Below are 22500 nucleotides of genomic sequence, written 5' to 3' on the forward strand. Positions count from 1 at the left end.
ATAATGATAGTTTAGAAATAAAATGATGTTTTAATTGTATTTCTAGGACAGCTAACACATCATAATGATTGTTTAGAAATAAAATGATGTTTTAATTGTATTTCTAGGACAGCTAACACATCATAATGATTGTTTAGAAATAAAATGATGTTTTAATTGTATTTCTAGGACAGCTAACACATCACAATGATTGTTTAGAAATGAAATGATGTTTTAATTGTATTTCTAGGACAGCTAACACATCACAATGATAGTTTAGAAATAAAATGACTTTTTAATTGTATTTCTAGGACAGCTAACACATTATAATGATTGTTTAGTTCTTTCCTGATGTGGCATGATAGTCTTGAGTCAATCTTTCAATGTGTTGGATGGTGAAGCGTAGAATTAGATCAGGCAGTTAGTCTTGAGTCAATCTTTCAATGTGTTGGATGGTGAAGCCATAAATAATAAATATAATTAAATATAATTTGAATCTATATGAGGAAGGCTGTTAATACTTGATGTAAAAAAACAAACATTTGTAATCAAATTCTGGTAGTGGAAATGAAAATGTAAACATATGTGTGAATGAATTTCACGAGAACCGATATACGCAATTTAAAGAACAATTATGTTTGAATTACTGCCAAAGGAGAAGAAACAAACATACAATGTTGTCTGGTTCGTTCAGTGTTTTGCTTTTTGGAGGCAAATGTCTAATTTAGGCAACGGAGACAATATGGTATGTAAATATGTTAATTTATTTAATTGACAATTCAATGAAGGTGGGTGCCTGAGATAATAACGCCGTTAAAAGTTAGTATCGACTCTGTTACATCATAATCTGACCATCTGGATAACAGCTTTTGTGGCTTGAAGTCGATTAAATATTTGATCGTCCTATTCTGTCTTTTCTCTTCGAGCTCGTTCACGTGGATTTACTGTTTATTCATTTTATTGTTAAAGACAGAATGTCACTTTTTTTGTTGTGCAACTTTTTTCTGTAAAAAAAAAGAAAGACCTGTTCACCTCTGGCTCTTTAAAACTGATATTGATTTGGAACTTAAGACAGATTCCTTCAGCCAGTCAAGCAAGGGAATACACACACACACACACACACACACACACACACACACACACACACACACACACACACACACACACACACACACACACACACACACACACACACACACACACACACACACACACACACACACACACACACACACACACACACACACACACACACACACACACACACACACACACACACACACACACGTAACGGATGTGAAACGGCTAGCTTAGTTAGCGGTTTGCGCTAAATAGCGTTTCAATCGGTTACGTCACTTGCTCTGAGACCTTGAAGTAGTAGTTCCCCTTGCTCTGCAAGGGCCGCGGCTTTTGTGGAGCGATGGGTAACGATGCTTCGTGGGTGACTGTTGTTGATGTGTGCAGAAGGTCCCTGGTTCGCACCCGGGTATGGGCGAGGGGACGGTTTAAAATTATACTGTTACACACATACACATACACACACAAACACACACACAAACATACACACACACACACAAACAAACAACAAACACAAACATACACACACACAAACACACACACACACATACACACAAACAAACACACACACACACACAAACACACACACTGGATGACCCCGGTTCTCACAGACATGTGTGTCTATAACAGGTGTGTCTGTGTAGACAGGACTAGAGGAGGTGTGTCTGTGTAGACTATAATAGGTGTATCTGTGTAGACAGGACTATAACAGGTGTATCTGTGTAGACAGGACTACCAGTCTGTGTAGACAGGAATATAACAGGTGTATCTGTGTAGACATGACTACCAGTCTGTGTAGACAGGAATATAACAGGTGTATCTGTGTAGACTATAACAGGTGTATCTGTGTAGACAGGACTATAATAGGTGTATCTGTGTAGACAGGACTATAACAGGTGTATCTGTGTAGACAGGACTATAACAGGTGTATCTGTGTAGACAGGACTACCAGTCTGTGTAGACAGGACTACCAGTGTGTCTAGACAGGACTACCAGTCAGTGTAGACAGGACTACCAGTAGGTATAGACAGGACTACCAGTGTGTCTAGACAGGACTACCAGTAGGTATAGGCAGGACTACCAGTAGGTATAGACAGGACTACCAGTAGGTATAGACAGGACTACCAGTGTGTCTAGACAGGACTACCAGTCAGTGTAGACAGGACTACCAGTAGGTATAGACAGGACTACCAGTAGATATAGACAGGACTACCAGTAGGTATAGACAGGACTACCAGTAGGTATAGACAGGACTACCAGTAGGTATAGACAGGACTACCAGTAGGTCTAGACAGGACTACCAGTAGATATAGACAGGACTACCAGAAGGTATAGACAGGACTACCAGTAGATATAGACAGGACTACCAGTAGGTCTAGACAGGACTACCAGAAGGTATAGACAGGACTACCAGTAGGTCTAGACAGGACTACCAGTAGATATAGACAGGACTACCAGAAGGTATAGACAGGACTACCAGTAGATATAGACAGGACTACCAGTAGGTCTAGACAGGACTACCAGAAGGTATAGACAGGACTACCAGTAGATATAGACAGGACTACCAGTAGGTATAGACAGGACTACCAGTAGGTATAGACAGGACTACCAGTAGGTATAGACAGGACTACCAGTAGGTCTAGACAGGACTACCAGTAGATATAGACAGGACTACCAGAAGGTATAGACAGGACTACCAGTAGATATAGACAGGACTACCAGAAGGTATAGACAGGACTACCAGTCAGTGTAGACAGGACTACCAGTAGGTATAGACAGGACTACCAGTCTGTGTAGACAGGACTACCAGAAGGTATAGACAGGACTACCAGAAGGTATAGACAGGACTACCAGTAGATATAGACAGGACTACCAGTAGGTATAGACAGGACTACCAGTAGATATAGACAGGACTACCAGTAGGTATAGACAGGACTACCAGAAGGTATAGACAGGACTACCAGTCAGTGTAGACAGGACTACCAGTAGGCATAGACAGGACTACCAGTCTGTGTAGACAGGACTACCAGAAGGTATAGACAGGACTACCAGTAGGTATAGACAGGACTAAAAGTAGATATAGACAGGACTACCAGTAGGTATAGACAGGACTACCAGTAGATATAGACAGGACTACCAGTAGGTATAGACAGGACTACCAGAAGGTATAGACAGGACTACCAGTCGGTGTAGACAGGACTACCAGTAGGTATAGACAGGACTACCAGTCAGTGTAGACAGGACTACCAGTAGGTATAGACAAGACTACCAGTAGGCATAGACAGGACTACCAGTAGGTATAGACAGGACTACCAGTAGGTATAGACAGGACTACCAGTAGGTATAGACAGGACTACCAATCAGTGTAGACAGGACTACCAGTAGGTATAGACAGGACTACCAGTAGGTATAGACAGGACTACCAGTAGGTATAGACAGGACTACCAGTCAGTGTAGACATGACTACCAGTAGGTATAGACAGGACTACCAGTAGATATAGACAGGACTACCAGTGTGTCTAGCCAGGACTACCAGTCAGTGTAGACAGGACTACCAGTAGGTATAGACAGGACTACCAGTAGGTATAGACAGGACTACCAGTAGGTCTAGACAGGACTACCAGTAGGTCTAGACAGGACTACCAGTCAGTGTAGACAGGACTACCAGTAGGTATAGACAGGACTACCAGTAGGTATAGACAGGACTACCAGTAGGTATAGACAGGACTACCAGTCAGTGTAGACAGGACTACCAGTAGGTATAGACAGGACTACCAGTAGGTATAGACAGGACTACCAGTAGGTATAGACAGGACTACCAGTGTGCCTAGACAGGACTACCAGTAGGTATAGACAGGACTACCAGTAGGTATAGACAGGACTACCAGTAGGTGTAGACAGGACTACCAGTCAGTGTAGACAGGACTACCAGTAGGTATAGGCAGGACTACATTTACATTTACATTTAAGTCATTTAGCAGACGCTCTTATCCAGAGTGACTTACAAGACTACCAGTAGGTATAGACAGGACTACCAGTAGGTATAGACAGGACTACCAGTAGGTATAGACAGGACTACCAGTACGTATAGACAGGACTACCAGTAGGTCTAGACAGGACTACCAGTAGGTATAGACAGGACTACCAGTGTTTCTAGACAGGACTACCAGTAGGTATAGACAGGACTACCAGTGTTTCTAGACAGGACTACCAGTAGGTATAGACAGGACTACCAGTAGGTATAGACAGGACTACCAGTAGGTATAGACAGGACTACCAGTAGGTATAGACAGGACTACCAGTGTTTCTAGACAGGACTACCAGTAGGTATAGACAGGACTACCAGTAGGTATAGACAGGACTACCAGTAGGTATAGACAGGACTACCAGTAGGTCTAGACAGGACTACCAGTAGGTATAGACAGGACTACCAGTGTTTCTAGACAGGACTACCAGTAGGTATAGACAGGACTACCAGTAGGTATAGACAGGACTACCAGTAGGTATAGACAGGACTACCAGTCAGTATAGACAGGACTACCAGTAGGTATAGACAGGACTACCAGTAGGTCTAGACAGGACTACCAGTAGGTATAGACAGGACTACCAGTAGGTATAGACAGGACTACCAGTGTTTCTAGACATGACTACCAGTAGGTATAGACAGGACTACCAGTAGGTATAGACAAGACTACCAGTAGGTATAGACAGGACTACCAGTAGGTATAGACAGGACTACCAGTAGGTATAGACAGGACTACCAGTGTTTCTAGACAGGACTACCAGTAGGTATAGACAGGACTACCAGTAGGTATAGACAGGACTACCAGTAGGTATAGACAGGACTACCAGTCAGTATAGACAGGACTACCAGTAGCTATAGACAGGACTACCAGTAGGTCTAGACAGGACTACCAGTAGGTATAGACAGGACTACCAGTAGGTATAGACAGGACTACCAGTGTTTCTAGACAGGACTACCAGTAGGTATAGACAGGACTACCAGTAGGTATAGACAAGACTACCAGTAGGTATAGACAGGACTACCAGTAGGTATAGACAGGACTACCAGTAGGTATAGACAGGACTACCAGTAGGTATAGACAGGACTACCAGTAGGTATAGACAGGACTACCAGTAGGTATAGACTAGACCAGTCAGTATGCGATGTAGACTACTTGTTTCTTCCTCCCTCACCTCCTGCCTCATCCTGAAACCGCCATCTGACACAAATTGCCAGCTTTACATGTGACGGCTGACCTGTCAATCACACTGATGGGTAACTAACGAGGATCCTGGAAAACTGAGACACGCCGTCTACCAGGATTATCAACAACTAATTCCCATGGCTGCAAGCACGCACGCACACACACACACACACACACACACACACACACACACACACACACACACACACACACACACACACACACACACACACACACACACACACACACACACACACACACACACACACACACACACACACACACACACACACACACACACACACTCCCATCTGAATGCCTTGAGCGGAGGTCCTGCTTGGCGTCAGTAAGAGGGTGAGGTAACACACCCTGCGGAGATTGGAATTTGAACCACAGGTGGCTATTCAACTGCTGCAGCAGGGGCTCCGTGTGAGTTATATCACAGTAGTCAGCCGATGCCTGGGAAATATGCTTCAGTACTGGGAATGTTCCCCATGTTTCAGTTCATACTGGGAATGTTCCCTACGTTTCAGTTGGTACTGAGAATGTTCCCTACGTTTCAGTTGGTCCTGGGAATGTTCTCTACGTTTCAGTCACTGTCTGGGAAATATGGTTCAGTACTGAGAATGTCCCCTATGCTTCAGTCAGTACTGAGAATGTTCCCTACGTTTCAGTCGGTACTGGGAATGTTCCCTACGTTTCAGTTGGTACTGGGAATGTTCCCTACGTTTCAGTTGGTACTGGGAATGTTCCCTACGTTTCAGTTGGTACTGGGAATGTTCCCTACGTTTCAGTTGGTACTGGGAATGTTCCCTACGTTTCAGTCACTGTCTGGGAAATATGGTTCAGTACTGAAAATGTTCCCTACGTTTCAGTCACTTACTGTGAAATATGGTTCAGTACTGAGAATGTTCCCTACGTTTCAGTACTGAGAATGTTCCCTACGTTTCAGTCGGTACTGGGAATGTTCCCTATGTTTCAGTTGGTACTGGGAATGTTCCCTACATTTCAGTCGGTACTGGGAATGTTCCCTACGTTTCAGTTGGTACTGGGAATGTTCCCTACATTTCAGTCAGTACTGAGAATGTTCCCTGGTTTCAGTCAGTACTGAGAATGTTCCCTACGTTTCAGTTGGTACTGGGAATGTTCCCTACGTTTCAGTTGGTACTGGGAATGTTCCCTACGTTTCAGTCACTGTCTGGGAAATATGGTTCAGTACTGAGAATGTTCCCTACGTTTCAGTCAGTACAGGGAATGTTCCCTATTTTTCAGTTGGTACTGGGAATGTTCCCTACGTTTCAGTCAATGTTCCCTACGTTTCAGTTGGTACTGAATGTTCCCTACGTTTCAGTTGGTACTGGGAATGTTCCCTATGTTTCAGTTGGTACTGAGAATGTTCCCTACGTTTCAGTTGGTACTGGGAATGTTCCCTACTTTTCAGTTGGTACTGAGAATGTTCCCTACATTTCAGTTGGTACTGAGAATGTTCCCTACGTTTCAGTCACTGTCTGGGAAATATGGTTCAGTACTGAGAATGTTCCCTACGTTTCAGTCAGTACTGAGAATGTTCCCTACGTTTCAGTCACTGACTGTACTGAGAATGTTCCCTATGTTTCAGTCAGTACTGAGAATGTTCTCTACATTTCAGTCACTGTCTGGGAAATATGGTTCAGTACTGAGAATGTTCCCTACTTTCAGTTGGTACTAGGAATGTTCCCTACGTTTCAGTTGGTACTAGGAATGTTCCCTACGTTTCAGTCACTGACTGTGAAATATGGTTTAGTACTGAGAATGTTCCCTATGTTTCAGTCAGTACTGAGAATGTTCTCTACATTTCAGTCACTGTCTGGGAAATATGGTTCAGTACTGAGAATGTTCCCTACGTTTCAGTTGGTACTAGGAATGTTCCCTACGTTTCAGTTGGTACTAGGAATGTTCCCTACGTTTCAGTCACTGACTGTGAAATATGGTTCAGTACTGAGAATGTTCCCTACGTTTCAGTCACTGTCTGGTAAATATGATTCAGGGAATGTTTCCTACGATATGTTTTTTTTCCAGAGTGAAGTGGCCTCCAGCTTGTATTGACGCCTGTTATGCCAAACAATATTTTATATGGTAGGCATTTATGGGCTTATAAATGATTTTTGAAGTGTCTGTGAAGGGCTTATAAAGGCTCTATGAATGGTCTTTAAAGCCTTTATAATTGAGCCCTGATCTTTTTATTTCCCATATTCTCAGATAAACATTTTGTTTAAAAGAATCACGAGATCCAGATCGTGTCCCTCCATGTGAATATTATGTCATTATATTCCTGGTAATAATCACAGTATTTTACAGCTGTTCTGTTCTGCCAAAGTCACTATTAGTTTTCCTCCCCAGTAAGTGTCTAACTGTCCTCAGGCCTCCAGCTGCTGAGCTCCGTGACCCTGTGTGTCCTGACTCAGCTAGCCCAACAGAGAGCTCTGTTTTTGGGCCAGGCTCCAGCTCCCTGACTCCTGGGAGGTCTCTCTCTTTCAGACCTTCACTGATCCCACAGAGCAAAAGGATTTTTAATCATGTTCGCCGTGTGTGTGTGTGTGTGTGTGTGTGTGTGTGTGTGTGTGTGTGTGTGTGTGTGTGTGTGTGTGTGTGTGTGTGTGTGTGTGTGTGTGTGTGTGTGTGTGTGTGTGTGTGTGTGTGTGTGTGTGTGTGTGTGTGTGTTCAATCATGTTGTCATCTACAGTATACTACAGGATATCAGGATATCTACTGTAGGGGCTATAGTACAGGATATCAGGATATCTACTGTAGGGGCTATAGTACAGGATATCAGGATATCTACTGTAGGGGCTATAGTACAGGATATCAGGATATCTGCTGTAGGGGCTATAGTACAGGATATCAGGATATCTACTGTAGGAGCTATAGTACAGGATATCAGGATATCAGGGTATCTACTGTAGGGGCTATAGTACAGAATATCAGGATATCTGCTGTAGGGGCTATAGTACAGGATATCAGGATATCTGCTGTAGGGGCTATAGTACAGGATATCAGGATATCTGCTGTAGGGGCTATAGTACAGGATATCAGGATATCTACTGTAGGAGCTATAGTACAGGATATCAGGATATCAGGGTATCTACTGTAGGGGCTATAGTACAGGATATCAGGATATCAGGGTATCTACTGTAGGGTCTATAGTACAGGATATCAGGATATCTACTGTAGGGGCTATAGTACAGAATATCAGGATATCTACTGTAGGGGCTATAGTACAGGATATCAGGATATCAGGGTATCAGAATATCTACTGTAGGGGCTATAGTACAGGATATCAGGATATCTACTGTAGGGGCTATAGTACAGGATATCAGGATATCAGGATATCTACTGTAGGTGCTATAGTACAGGATATCAGGATATCAGGATATCAGGGTATCTACTGTAGGGGCTATAGTACAGGATATCAGGATATCTACTGTAGGGGCCATAGTACAGGATATCAGGATATCTACTGTAGGGGCTATAGTACAGGATATCAGGATATCAGGGTATCTACTGTAGGGGCTATAGTACAGGATATCAGGATATCTACTGTAGGGGCTATAGTTCAGGATATCAGGATATCTACTGTAGGGGCCATAGTACAGGATATCAGGATATCAGGGTATCTACTGTAGGGGCTATAGTACAGGATATCAGGATATCAGAATATCTACTGTGGGGGCTATAGTACAGGATATCAGGATATCTACTGTAGGGGCTATAGTACAGGATATCAGGATATCTACTGTAGGGGCTATAGTTCAGGATATCAGGATATCAGGATATCTACTGTAGGGGCTATAGTACAGGATATCAGAATCTTCCCATGGTGTATCAGGATATCTACTGTAGGGGCTATAGTACAGGATATCAGGATATCTACTGTAGGGGCTGTAGTACAGGATATCAGGGTATCTACTGTAGGGGCTATAGTTGAGGATATCAGGATATCAGGATATCTACTGTAGGGGCTATAGTACAGGATATCAGGATATCTACTGTAGGGGCTATAGTACAGGATATCAGGATATCTACTGTAGGGACTGTAGTACAGGATATCAGGATAGCAGGGTATCTACTGTAGGGGCTATAGTACAGGATATCAGGATATCAGGATATCAGGGTATCTACTGTAGGGGCTATAGTACAGGATATCAGGATATCTACTGTAGGGGCTATAGTACAGGATATCAGGATATCTAGTGTAGGGGCTATAGTTCAGGATATCAGGATATCAGGATATCTACTGTAGGGGCTATAGTACAGGATATCAGGATATCTACTGTAGGGGCTATAGTTCAGGATATCAGGACATCAGGATATCTACTGTAGGAGCTATAGTACAGGATATCAGGGTATCTACTGTAGGGGCTATAGTACAGGATATCAGGATATCAGGATATCTACTGTAGGGTCTATAGTACAGGATATCAGGATATCTACTGTAGGGGCTATAGTACAGGATATCAGGGTATCTACTGTAGGGGCTATAGTACAGGATATCAGGATATCTACTGTAGGGGCTATAGTACAGGATATCAGGGTATCTACTGTAGGGGCTATAGTACAGGATATCAGGGTATCTACTGTAGGGGCTATAGTACAGGATATCAGGATATCTACTGTAGGGGCTATAGTACAGGATATCAGGATATCTACTGTAGGGGCTATAGTACAGGATATCAGGATATCTACTGTAGGGGCTATAGTACAGGATATCAGGATATCTACTGTAGGGGCTATAGTACAGGATATCAGGATATCTACTGTAGGGTCTGTAGTACAGCATATCAGTACTGTATGGCTCAGTCAGGCTGGTTATAATCATAACAGGATGAGGTCATCCTACTGTCTTCCCATGGTGATGTCATTTCCTTCATAAACAGCACTTCCTCTCATCTGAGGCTCATATCCGCTGACGTGCCCACACAGCACACACAACACACTACACACACATTCTATTCCACACACACACACACACACCTTTGTCAGATCTGAGATGGTGTATAACACAACAGACACTGAGATGGTGTATAATCACACACACAAACACATACACACAGTGATAATGGTATCAGCTGACATCATCCTGCATGCAGCCCAATGGTGCAGAGGGACAGGCAGCGCCTAGGAAACTACGGGCTGGGATGTTACTGGGAGGTGTGGTCTGAGATGGTGTATAACCTAACAGAGGTGTGTGTGTGTGATGTGTGTGTGTGTGTCTAACAGAGGTCTGAGATGGTGTGTAATCTAACAGAGTGTGTGTGTGTGTGTAATGTGTAACAGCTTGCAGCCATGGGAATTAGTTGTTGATAATCCTGGTAGACAGAGTGTCTCAGTTTTCCAGATCCTCGTGTATTACCCATCAGTGTGTGTGTGTGTGTGTGTTAATAATCGATACCGTACACCCAATATTGAGTTATTTCAACAAACCCCATGTGTTTTCAGCCCACTCAGCCCTAAAGGACTATAGCATGCAATCCTAAAAGCATTCTATACCCTATGTAGTGCACTACCTTTGTCCAGATCTGAGATGGTGTATAATCTAATAGAGGTCTGAGATGGTGTATAACCTAACAGAGGTCTGAGATGGTGTATAACCTAACAGAGGTCTGAGATGGTGTATAATCTAACAGAGGTCTGAGATGGTGTATAACCTAACAGAGGTCTGAGATGGTGTGTAATCTAACAGAGGTCTGAGATGGTGTATAATCTAATAGAGGTCTGAGATGGTGTATAATCTAATAGAGGTCTGAGATGGTGTATAATCTAACAGAGGTCTGAGATGGTGTATAACCTAACAGGCCTATGGTGCGGATGTTCTCCTGTTTTATTTACAGCCAGCTTCTGACGGATTCAGAAGGGGAAGATTTGCCTTCTGAATCATCCACAGAGCTCTGTTTCAACCTCATGATGTCACCACATGTGTTGGGAATGTGGCATATGTCACAGCTCAGCCTGGACTAGATCACAGGGGAAGCTTGGCTGTGTGTTGTACCTCGGCCAGGACTAGATCACAGGGGAAGCTTGGCTGTGTGTTGTACCTCGGCCAGGACTAGATCACAGGGGAAGCTTGGCTGTGTGTTGTACCTCAGCCAGGACTAGATCACAGGGGAAGCTTGGCTGTGTGTTGTACCTCGGCCAGGACTAGATCACAGGGGAAGCTTGGCTGTGTGTTGTACCTCGGCCAGGACTAGATCACAGGGGAAGCTTGGCTGTGTGTTGTACCTCAGCCAGGACTAGATCACAGGGGAAGCTTGGCTGTGTGTTGTACCTCAGGCCAGGACTAGATCACAGGGGAAGCTTGGCTGTGTGTTGTACCTCAGGCCAGGACTAGATCACAGGGAAGCTTGGCTGTGTGTTGTACCTCGGCCAGGACTAGATCACAGGGGAAGCTTGGCTATCTGTTGTACCTCAGCCAGGACTAGATCACAGGGGAAGCTTGGCTGTGTGTTGTACCTCGGCCAGGACTAGATCACAGGGGAAGCTTGGCTGTGTGTTGTACCTCAGCCAGGACTAGATCACAGGGGAAGCTTGGCTGTGTGTTGTACCTCGGGCCAGGACTAGATCACAGGGGAAGCTTGGCTGTGTGTTGTACCTCGGGCCAGGACTAGATCACAGGGAAGCTTGGCTGTGTGTTGTACCTCGGGCCAGGACTAGATCAAGGGGAAGCTTGTCTGTGTGTTGTACCTTGTGTCATGCCTGCTCCCCCTCCTCCTCCCTGGCGCTCAAGGGCGCCAGGCTGCCCATCATTACGCTCACCTGTGACCATCGTTACGCACACCTGTCACCATCGTTACGCACACCTGTGACCATAGTTACGCACACCTGTCACCATCGTTACGCGCATCAGTGCTTCATTGTACTCCTCCACTTTGTTGATTGCCTCCCCTATATCTGTCTATTCCTCAGTTTGATCCCCGTGTCTGCATTGATGTTGTTGTCCAGATGCCGTTCTGTGGTTTGTTTCATGTCTGTTATTTATTTTAAATGTTCACTCCCTGTACTTGCTTCTCGTCTCCCAGCATCTGTCCTTACAGAATGCTGACACCAATATTGGAAGCATCAGGGAGGTTTTAGGTTTTTTTGTTTAGGTTCAGGGAATGTGGCGGAAGGCTTGGCTCTGTGTTGGGACTGAGGGAATAGGAATGAGGCTTGGCTAGGACTGGATCTCAGGCTGAATGTGGTGTGGACTAAGGCTTGGCTAGGAGTGGGTTGTCTGTTAGGAATGTGGTGTAAGCCTTGGACTGGATCACAGGTTGCTGTTTGGTTACGACTTGATCATGTGTTGGGAATGTGGCGTAAGGTTATGGAAGGTTTGGCTATGACTGGATTGCAGCCTGCTGCTGAGGAGACAGCATTTTAGAGAACAGCTAAGAGAAGCATACAGAACAGCTAAGATAAGCATAGAGAACAGCTTAGAGAAGATAACTGCTAAGAGAAGCCTAGAGAACAGCTTAGAGAAGCATAGAGAACAGCAAAGAGAAGAATAGAGAACAGCTTAGAGAAGCATAGAGAACAGCTTAGAGAAGAGAACAGCTTAGAGAAGCATAGAGGACAGCTTAGAGAAGCATAGAGAACAGCTTAGAGAAGAATAGAGAACAGCTTAGAGAAGCATAGAGAACAGCTTAGAGAAGCTAGAGAACAGCTAAGAGAAGCATAGAGAACAGCTAAGAGAAGCATAGAGAACAGCTTAGAGAAGAGAACCGCTAAGAGAAGCATAGAGAACAGCTTAGAGAAGAGAACCGCTAAGAGAAGCATAGAGAACAGCTTAGAGAAACACAGAGAACAGCTTAGAGAAGCATAAAGAACAGCTTAGAGAAGAGAACCGCTAAGAGAAGCATAGAGAACAGCTTAGAGAAACACAGAGAACAGCTTAGAGAAGCATAGAGAACAGCTTAGAGAAGTGAACTGCAAAGAAAAGCAAAGAAAAGTGCATTTTTAAAAACACACATTAACTAACAGTTTCTTTTGGGGCTATATAAACCATTTAGATGAATACGCTGGTAGGGTAATGACCCCAAGATGAAACACGAAAAGGACCAATCAGATGTAGTGTCCAGGTCACAAAGAAAGCTTGAAAGGCACACCAAATAAAGCCTGGTAACTTGAGTAACTTCTCAAGATAAAACAACACATATTAAGACACAGAGCTCTTCTCTTCTCTTCTCAGTCTACAGACCGGGACTCAGAGCTCTTCACTTCTCTCTCTCTCTCTCTCTCTCTCTCTCTCCTCTCTCTCTCTCTCTCTCTCTCTCTCTCTCTCTCTCTCTCTCTCTCTCTCTCTCTCTCTCTCTCTCTCTCTCTCTCTCTCTCTCTCTCTCTCTCTCTCTCTCTCTCTCTCTCTCTCTCTCTCTCTCTCTCTCTCTCTCTCTCTCTCTCTCTCTCTCTCTCTCTCTCTCTCTCTCTCTCTCTCTCTCTCTCTCTCTCTCTCTCTCTCTCTCTCTCTCTCTCTCTCTCTCTCTCTCTCTCGCATGGACAGAATACCTGATCACCGTGACTGACCTAAACTTAAGGAAAGCTTTGACTATGTACAGACTCAGTGAGCGTAGCCTTGCTATTGAGAAAGGCCGCCGTAGGCAGACATGGCTCTCAAGAGAAGACAGGCTCTATGCACACTGCCCACAAAATGAGGTGGAAACTGAGCTGCACTTCCTAACCTCCTGTCCAATGTAGGACCATATTAGAGACACATAATTCCCTCAGATTACACAGATGCACAAACAACAAAATTTTAATAAACTCCCATATCTACTGGGTGAAATACCACAGTGTGCAAATTACAGCAGCAATATTTGTGTCCTGGAGCATCTGCTGAACATTCCAGAAACACAATCACTTAATGACTGCATGGCCGTGTCCCAAATAGCACCCTATGGCATCATACTCCCCATCTAGTGCACTACTTTTAACTAGGGCCCATAGGACCTATAGGGCTCTGCTCAAAAGTAGTGCACTATATAGGGAAAAGGGTGCAACTCGGGAACAAAGCCCATGTCACAGAAGGTAGTGGGAGTGATTGGTGAATAAATAAAATAAGGCCCTACCTACACACCATAAACATAGAGAGAGAGAGAGAGAGAGAGAGAGAGAGAGAGAGAGAGAGAGAGAGAGAGAGAGAGAGAGAGAGAGAGAGAGAGAGAGAGAGAGAGAGAGAGAGAGAGAGAGAGAGAGAGAGAGAGAGAGAGAGAGAGAGAGAGAGAGAGAGAGAGAGAGAGAGAGAGAGAGAGAGAGAGAGAGAGAGAGACGTGAAGAGCTCTGAGCCCCGGTCTGTAGACTGAGAAAAGAAGAGCTCTGAGCCCCGGTCTGTAGACTGAGAAGAGAAGAGCTCTGAGCCCCAGTCTGTAGACTGAGAAGAGAAGAGCTCTGAGCCCCAGTCTGTAGACTGAGAAGAGAAGAGAAGAGCTCTGAGCCTCAGTCTGTGGACTGAGAAGAGAAGAGCTCTGAGCCCCAGTCTGTAGACTGAGAAGAGAAGAGCTCTGAGCCTCAGTCTGTAGACTGAGAAGAGAAGAGAAGAGCTCTGAGCCTCAGTCTGTAGACTGAAAAGTGAAGAGAAGAGCTCTGAGCCTCAGTCTGTAGACTGAGAAGAGAAGAGCTCTGAGTCCCGGTCTGTAGACTGAGAAGAGAAGAGCTCTGAGTCCCGGTCTGTAGACTGAGAAGAGAAGAGCTCTGAGTCCCGGTCTGTAGACTGAGAAGAGAAGAGCTCTGAGTCCCGGTCTGTAGACTGAGAAGAGAAGAGCTCTGAGCCCCGGTCTGTAGACTGAGAAGAGAAGAGAAGAGCTCTGAGCTTCGGTCTGTAGACTGAGAAGAGAAGAGCTCTGAGCCTCGGTCTGTAGACTGAGAAGAGAAGAGCTCTGAGTCCCGGTCTGTAGACTGAGAAGAGAAGAGAAGAGCTCTGAGCCTCGGTCTGTAGACTGAGAAGAGAAGAGAAGAGCTCTGAGCCTCAGTCTGTAGACTGAGAAGAGAAGAGAAGAGCTCTGAGTCCCGGTCTGTAGACTGAGAAGAGAAGAGCTCTGAGTCCCGGTCTGTAGACTGAGAAGAGAAGAGCTCTGAGCCCCGGTCTGTAGACTGAGAAGAGAAGAGCTCTGAGCCCCAGTCTCTAGACTGAGAAGAGAAGAGCTCTGAGTCCCGGTCTGTAGATTGAGAACAGAAGAGATGAGGGGAGAGAAGAAGGTTGATGGAGGAAATTGGAGGTAATGAAAGCAGTCAAAAACGACCAATTTAAAGGTGTCAGTCAGCAGCAGGCCTAGAGGTAGAAATCTAGAGGAGCGCCTCCCTCCCTCCCTCCCTCCCTCCCTCCCTCCCTCCCTCCCTCCCTCCCTCCCTCCCTCCCTCCCTCCCTCCCTCCCTCCCTATCTCTCTGCTATAAGTCTCATGGAGGCCATGCTGCCTGAATGATGCGTGTTGCCATACTTGGCAGGAAACAAGCTCTCTAATTGCTGTTCCTGTGTGGCAGCCAGAGAGCCAGGCAACGTTTCATTTGTGTAGCAGACGGGTATTATAATAAACGTTCAGAGTTTTTTTTTTCCGTAGCAGATGGGTGGGGTTATAGTATACATGCTCCTGAAAAGTTAGCCTGCCTGGGCTTTCAGCCTCTCTGTTAGCTTTGACACCCCTGGGGGAACTCCTTCATTTAATCAGTCAGGACTAAGTAGATCCTTAGATGTATGTAATCATATGTCTAGATCGCAAAGCTTCCGTTAGTTCCCCGGTATTAGCTGTTATCAGCCATCACTAACATAGAGTGGCTGCTGCCAACACACAGACTCAAATCTCTCTTGCCACTTTAATAATTTGATTTGTTTGTGTAGCTCTGTGCAGGGATGATAAGCATTATCCCGCTGTGGTGGGGAGTGGGGAGCGACACAACTGGCCCCGTGCTTCACATTACGACTGGACACAGCTCTGTGTAGGTCGATATAGCCTCTGTGTAGGTCGATATAGCCTCTGTGTAGGTCGATATAGCCTCTGTGTAGGTCGATATAGCCTCTGTGTAGGTCGATATAGCCTCTGTGTAGGTCGATATAGCCTCTGTGTAGGTCGATATAGCCTCTGTGTAGGTCGATATAGCCTCTGTGTAGGTCGATATAGCCTCTGTGTAGGTCGATATAGCCTCTGTGTAAGTCGATGCAGCTCTGTGTAGGTCGATATAGCTTCTGTGTAGGTCGATATAGCCTCTGTGTAGGTCGATATAGCCTCTGTGTAGGTCGATATAGCCTCTGTGTAGGTCGATATAGCCTCTGTGTAGGTCGATATATCTCTGTGTAGGTCGACACAGCCTCTGTGTAGGTCGATATAGCCTCTGTGTAGGTCGATATAGCCTCTGTGTAGGTCGATATAGCCTCTGTGTAGGTCGATATAGCCTCTGTGTAGGTCGATATAGCCTCTGTGTAGGTCGATATATCTCTGTGTAGGTCGACACAGCCTCTGTGTAGGTCAATATAGCCTCTGTGTAGGTCGATATAGCCTCTGTGTAGGCCGATATAGACTCTGTGTAGGTCGATATAGCCTCTGTGTAGGTCGATATAGCCTCTGTGTAGGCGATATAGACTCTGTGTAGGTCGATATAGACTCTGTGTAGGTCGATATAGCCTCTGTGTAGGTCGATATAGCCTCTGTGTAGGTCGATGCAGCTCTGTGTAGGTCGATATAGCCTCTGTGTAGGTCGATATAGCCTCTGTGTAGGTCGATGCAGCTCTGTGTAGGTCGATATAGCCTCTGTGTAGGTCGATGCAGCTCTGTGTAGGTCGATATAGCCTCTGTGTAGGTCGATATAGCCTCTGTGTAGGTCGATATAGCCTCTGTGTAGGTCGATATAGCCTCTGTGTAGGTCGATATAGCCTCTGTGTAGGTCGATGCAACTCTGTGTAGGTCGATATAGCCTCTGTGTAGGTCGATATAGCCTCTGTGTAGGTAGATGTAGCTCTGTGTAGGTCGATATAGCTCTGTGTAGGTCGATATAGCCTCTGTGTTGTCGATATAGCCTCTGTGTAGGTCGATATAGCCTCTGTGTAGGTCGATATAGCCTCTGTGTAGGTCGATATAGCCTCTGTGTAGGTCGATGCAGCTCTTTGTAGGTCGATATAGCCTCTGTGTAGGTCGATATAGCCTCTGTGTAGGTCGATGCAGCTCTTTGTAGGTCGATATAGCCTCTGTGTAGGTCGATATAGCCTCTGTGTAGGTCGATGCAGCTCTTTGTAGGTCGATATAGCCTCTGTGTAGGTCGATATAGCCTCTGTGTAGGTCGATATAGCCTCTGTGTACGTCGATATAGCCTCTGTGTAGGTCGATGTAGCTCTGTGTAGGTCAATATAGCCTCTGTGTAGGTCGATATAGCCTCTGTGTAGGTCGATATAGCCTCTGTGTAGGTCGATGTAGCTCTGTGTAGGTCGATATAGCCTCTGTGTAGGTCGACACAGCTCTGTGTAGGTCGATATAGCCTCTGTGTAGGTCGATATACAGAGCTATATCGACTCTCAGCTCATCTCATAACCCTCAGCTCATCTCATAACCCTCAGCTCATCTCATAACCCTCAGCTCATCTCATAACCCTCATCTCATAACCCTCAATTAATCTCATAACCCTAATCTCATAACCCTCAACTCATCTCATAACCCTAATCTCATCTCATAACCCTAATCTCATAACCCTCAGCTCATCTCATAACCCTAATCTCATAACCCTCAGCTCATCTCATAACCCTAATCTCATAACCCTCAGCTCATCTCATAACCCTAATCTCATAACCCTCAGCTCATCTCATAACCCTAATCTCATAACCCTCAGCTCATCTCATAACCCTAATCTCATAACCCTCAGCTCATCTCATAACCCTAATCTCATAACCCTCAGCTCATCTCATAACCCTAATCTCATAACCCTCAGCTCATCTCATAACCCTAATCTCATAACCCTCAGCTCATCTCATAACCCTAATATCATAACCCTCAGCTCATCTCATAACTGTCACGCCCTGGCCTTAGTATTCTGTGTTTTCAGTGTTATTTTGGTTAGGCCAGGGTGTGACATGGGGATTTATGTGGTTTGTTTTGTCTGGGGTTGTTTGTAGTTATGGGATTGTGGTTAGAGTAGTACTCTAGGTAAGTCTATGGTTGTCTGAAGTGGTTCTCAATCAGAGGCAGGTGTTTATCGTTGTCTCTGATTGGGAACCATATTTAGGCAGCCATATTCTTTAGGTCTTTTGTGGGTGATTGTTCCTGTCTTTGTGTTTGTGGCACCAGATAGGACTGTTTTGGTTTTTCACATTTTTTGTTTTGTAGATTGTTGTATTTTCATCTTTATTAAAGACGTACAAAAATAACCACCCTGCATTTTGGTCCGCCTCTCTTTCACCAGAAGAAAACCGTTATAATAACCCTCATCTCATCACCCTCAGTTCATCTCCTCCTGGAGCCAGTCTCTCTGGGTCTGAAATTAACAACTAGGCCCTGCATAGATTTTTCCCTCTTTTTCACCCCCCCCCTCTCTTCCCTCCCCCTCTCTCTTTCCACCTCTCCTTCCTTCCTCTCTCTCTCTCTCTCTCCATGTTTATCTTGCTCTCTCTCTCTCTCTCCATGTTTATCTTGCTCTCTCTCTCTCTCTCTCTCTCTCTCTCTCTCTCTCCATGTTTATCTTGCTCTCTCTCTCCATGTTTATCTTGCTCTCTCTCTCTCTCTCTCTCTCTCTCTCTCTCTCTCTCCATGTTTATCTTGCTCTCTCGCTCTCTCTCTCTCTCTCTCTCTCTCACTCCATGTCTATCTTGCTCTCTCTCTCTCTCTCTCCATGTTTATCTTGCTCTCTCTCTCTCTCTCTCTCTCTCTCTCTCTCCATGTTTATATTGCTCTCTCTCTCTCTCTCTCCATGTTTATATTGCTCTCTCTCTCTCTCTCTCCATGTTTATATTGCTCTCTCTCTCTCTCTCTCCATGTTTATATTGCTCTCTCTCTCTCTCTCTCTCTCTCTCTCTCTCTCTCTATGTTTATCTTGCTCTCTCTGTCTCTCTCTCTCTCCTCTTCTCTTCCCTCTATATATATTTCCTCTCCTCCCTTTAATCTTCTCAACCTATATTTCATATCCGGAGAGAGCCGATACATATTCATCTGAAAGTGATTTTATGTAGCTGCTTCCTAGATCACAGCCAGTCGTGGTAGATTCAGAACCTGGACAGACATTCTTAGCTTAGCTGACACTGCACCCCCATTGATCTCCAATATGTTTATATATTATATTTTTTCTTGCCTTCAGTCTAATTTACTGGGAAACACATTCCTAAATAGTCCTTTCTTGCGTTCAATGTCATTTGCTGGGAAAACAATTTGTTTAACAGACCTTTGCATTTGACCAGTATGGCAATATGTTGAACTGTAGCTTTTGGGTCGCGTGTAATTCATTTCAACTTGTGAAGTCGTTGACCGAAGGTTCTGTTTCAATGGGAGTGGTTTTGGTACGGCTGGTTCTTTACAAAATGAAGTATCAGAACAATCTGAGATTGTTTTCCAGGCCTGGTGAACTCTCGTACAGGCTCTCTAATAGGGTGATGTGTTTCACCCCTCTTCTGTACATTTCAATGGGAAGCAACTTCTTAAACAGTCATTTGGCCTTTCAGTTGAGTTGACTACATCGTACTATGTTGAACTGTAGACTACAAGGTACTATGTTGAACTGTAGACTACATGGTACTATGTTGAACTGTAGACTACATGGTACTATGTTGAACTGTAGACTACATGGTACTATGTTGAACTGTAGACTATATGTTGAACTGTAGACTACATGGTTCTATGTTAAACTGTAGACTACAAGGTTCTATGTTAAACTGTAGACTACATGGTACTATGTTAAACTGTAGACTACATGGTACTATGTTGAACTGTAGACTATATGTTGAACTGTAGACTACATGGTTCTATGTTGAACTGTAGACTATATGTTGAACTGTAGACTACATGGTTCTATGTTCAACTGTAGACTACATGGTTCTATGTTAAACTGTAGACTACATGGTTCTATGTTAAACTGTAGACTACATGGTTCTATGTTGAACTGTAGACTATATGTTGAACTGTAGACTACATGGTTCTATGTTGAACTGTAGACTATATGTTGAACTGTAGACTACATGGTTCCATGTTAAACTGTAGACTACATGGTTCTATGATGAACTATAGACTACATTGGTACTATGTTGAACTGTAGACTATATGTTGAACTATAGACTACATGGTACTATGTTGAACTGTAGACTACATGGTACTATGTTGAACTGTAGACTACATGGTTCTATGTTGAACTGTAGACTATATGTTGAACTGTAGACTACATGGTTCTATGTTGAACTGTAGACTACATGGTACTATGTTAAACTGTAGACTACATGGTACTATGTTAAACTGTAGACTACATGGTACTATGTTGAACTGTAGACTACATGGTACTATGTTGAACTGTAGACTATATGTTGAACTGTAGACTACATGGTTCTATGTTGAACTGTAGACTATATGTTGAACTGTAGACTTCATGGTTCTATGTTAAACTGTAGACTACATGGTTCTATGTTAAACTGTAGACTACATGGTTCTATGTTGAACTGTAGACTATATGTTGAACTGTAGACTACATGGTTCTATGTTGAACTGTAGACTATATGTTGAACTGTAGACTACATGGTTCCATGTTAAACTGTAGACTACATGGTTCTATGTTAAACTGTAGACTACATGGTACTATGTTGAACTGTAGACTACATGGTACTATGTTGAACTGTAGACTACATGGTTCTATTTTGAACTGTAGACTATATGTTGAACTGTAGACTACATGGTTCTATGTTGAACTGTAGACTATATGTTGAACTGTAGACTACAAGGTACTATGATGAACTGTAGACTATATGTTGAACTATAGACTACAAGGTACTATGTTGAACTGTAGACTACATGGTACTATGTTGAACTGTAGACTACATGGTACTATGTTGAACTGTAGACTACATGGTACTATGTTGAACTATAGACTATATGGTACTATGTTGAACTGTAGACTACATGGTACTATGTTGAACTGTAGACTACATGGTTCTATGTTGAACTGTAGACTATATGTTGAACTGTAGACTACATGGTTCTATGTTGAACTGTAGACTACATGGTACTATGTTAAACTGTAGACTACATGGTTCTATGTTAAACTGTAGACTACATGGTTCTATGTTAAACTGTAGACTACATGGTACTATGTTAAACTGTAGACTACATGGTACTATGTTGAACTGTAGACTATATGTTGAACTGTAGACTACATGGTTCTATGTTGAACTGTAGACTATATGTTGAACTGTAGACTACATGGTTCTATGTTCAACTGTAGACTACATGGTTCTATGTTAAACTGTAGACTACATGGTTCTATGTTAAACTGTAGACTACATGGTTCTATGTTGAACTGTAGACTATATGTTGAACTGTAGACTACATGGTTCTATGTTGAACTGTAGACTATATGTTGAACTGTAGACTACATGGTTCCATGTTAAACTGTAGACTACATGGTTCTATGATGAACTATAGACTACATTGGTACTATGTTGAACTGTAGACTATATGTTGAACTATAGACTACATGGTACTATGTTGAACTGTAGACTACATGGTACTATGTTGAACTGTAGACTACATGGTTCTATGTTGAACTGTAGACTATATGTTGAACTGTAGACTACATGGTTCTATGTTGAACTGTAGACTACATGGTACTATGTTAAACTGTAGACTACATGGTACTATGTTAAACTGTAGACTACATGGTACTATGTTGAACTGTAGACTACATGGTACTATGTTGAACTGTAGACTATATGTTGAACTGTAGACTACATGGTTCTATGTTGAACTGTAGACTATATGTTGAACTGTAGACTTCATGGTTCTATGTTAAACTGTAGACTACATGGTTCTATGTTAAACTGTAGACTACATGGTTCTATGTTGAACTGTAGACTATATGTTGAACTGTAGACTACATGGTTCTATGTTGAACTGTAGACTATATGTTGAACTGTAGACTACATGGTTCCATGTTAAACTGTAGACTACATGGTTCTATGTTAAACTGTAGACTACATGGTACTATGTTGAACTGTAGACTACATGGTACTATGTTGAACTGTAGACTACATGGTTCTATTTTGAACTGTAGACTATATGTTGA

Source organism: Oncorhynchus gorbuscha, unplaced genomic scaffold, assembly GCF_021184085.1.
Source record: "Oncorhynchus gorbuscha isolate QuinsamMale2020 ecotype Even-year unplaced genomic scaffold, OgorEven_v1.0 Un_scaffold_308, whole genome shotgun sequence".
Lineage (NCBI taxonomy): Eukaryota > Metazoa > Chordata > Actinopteri > Salmoniformes > Salmonidae > Oncorhynchus > Oncorhynchus gorbuscha.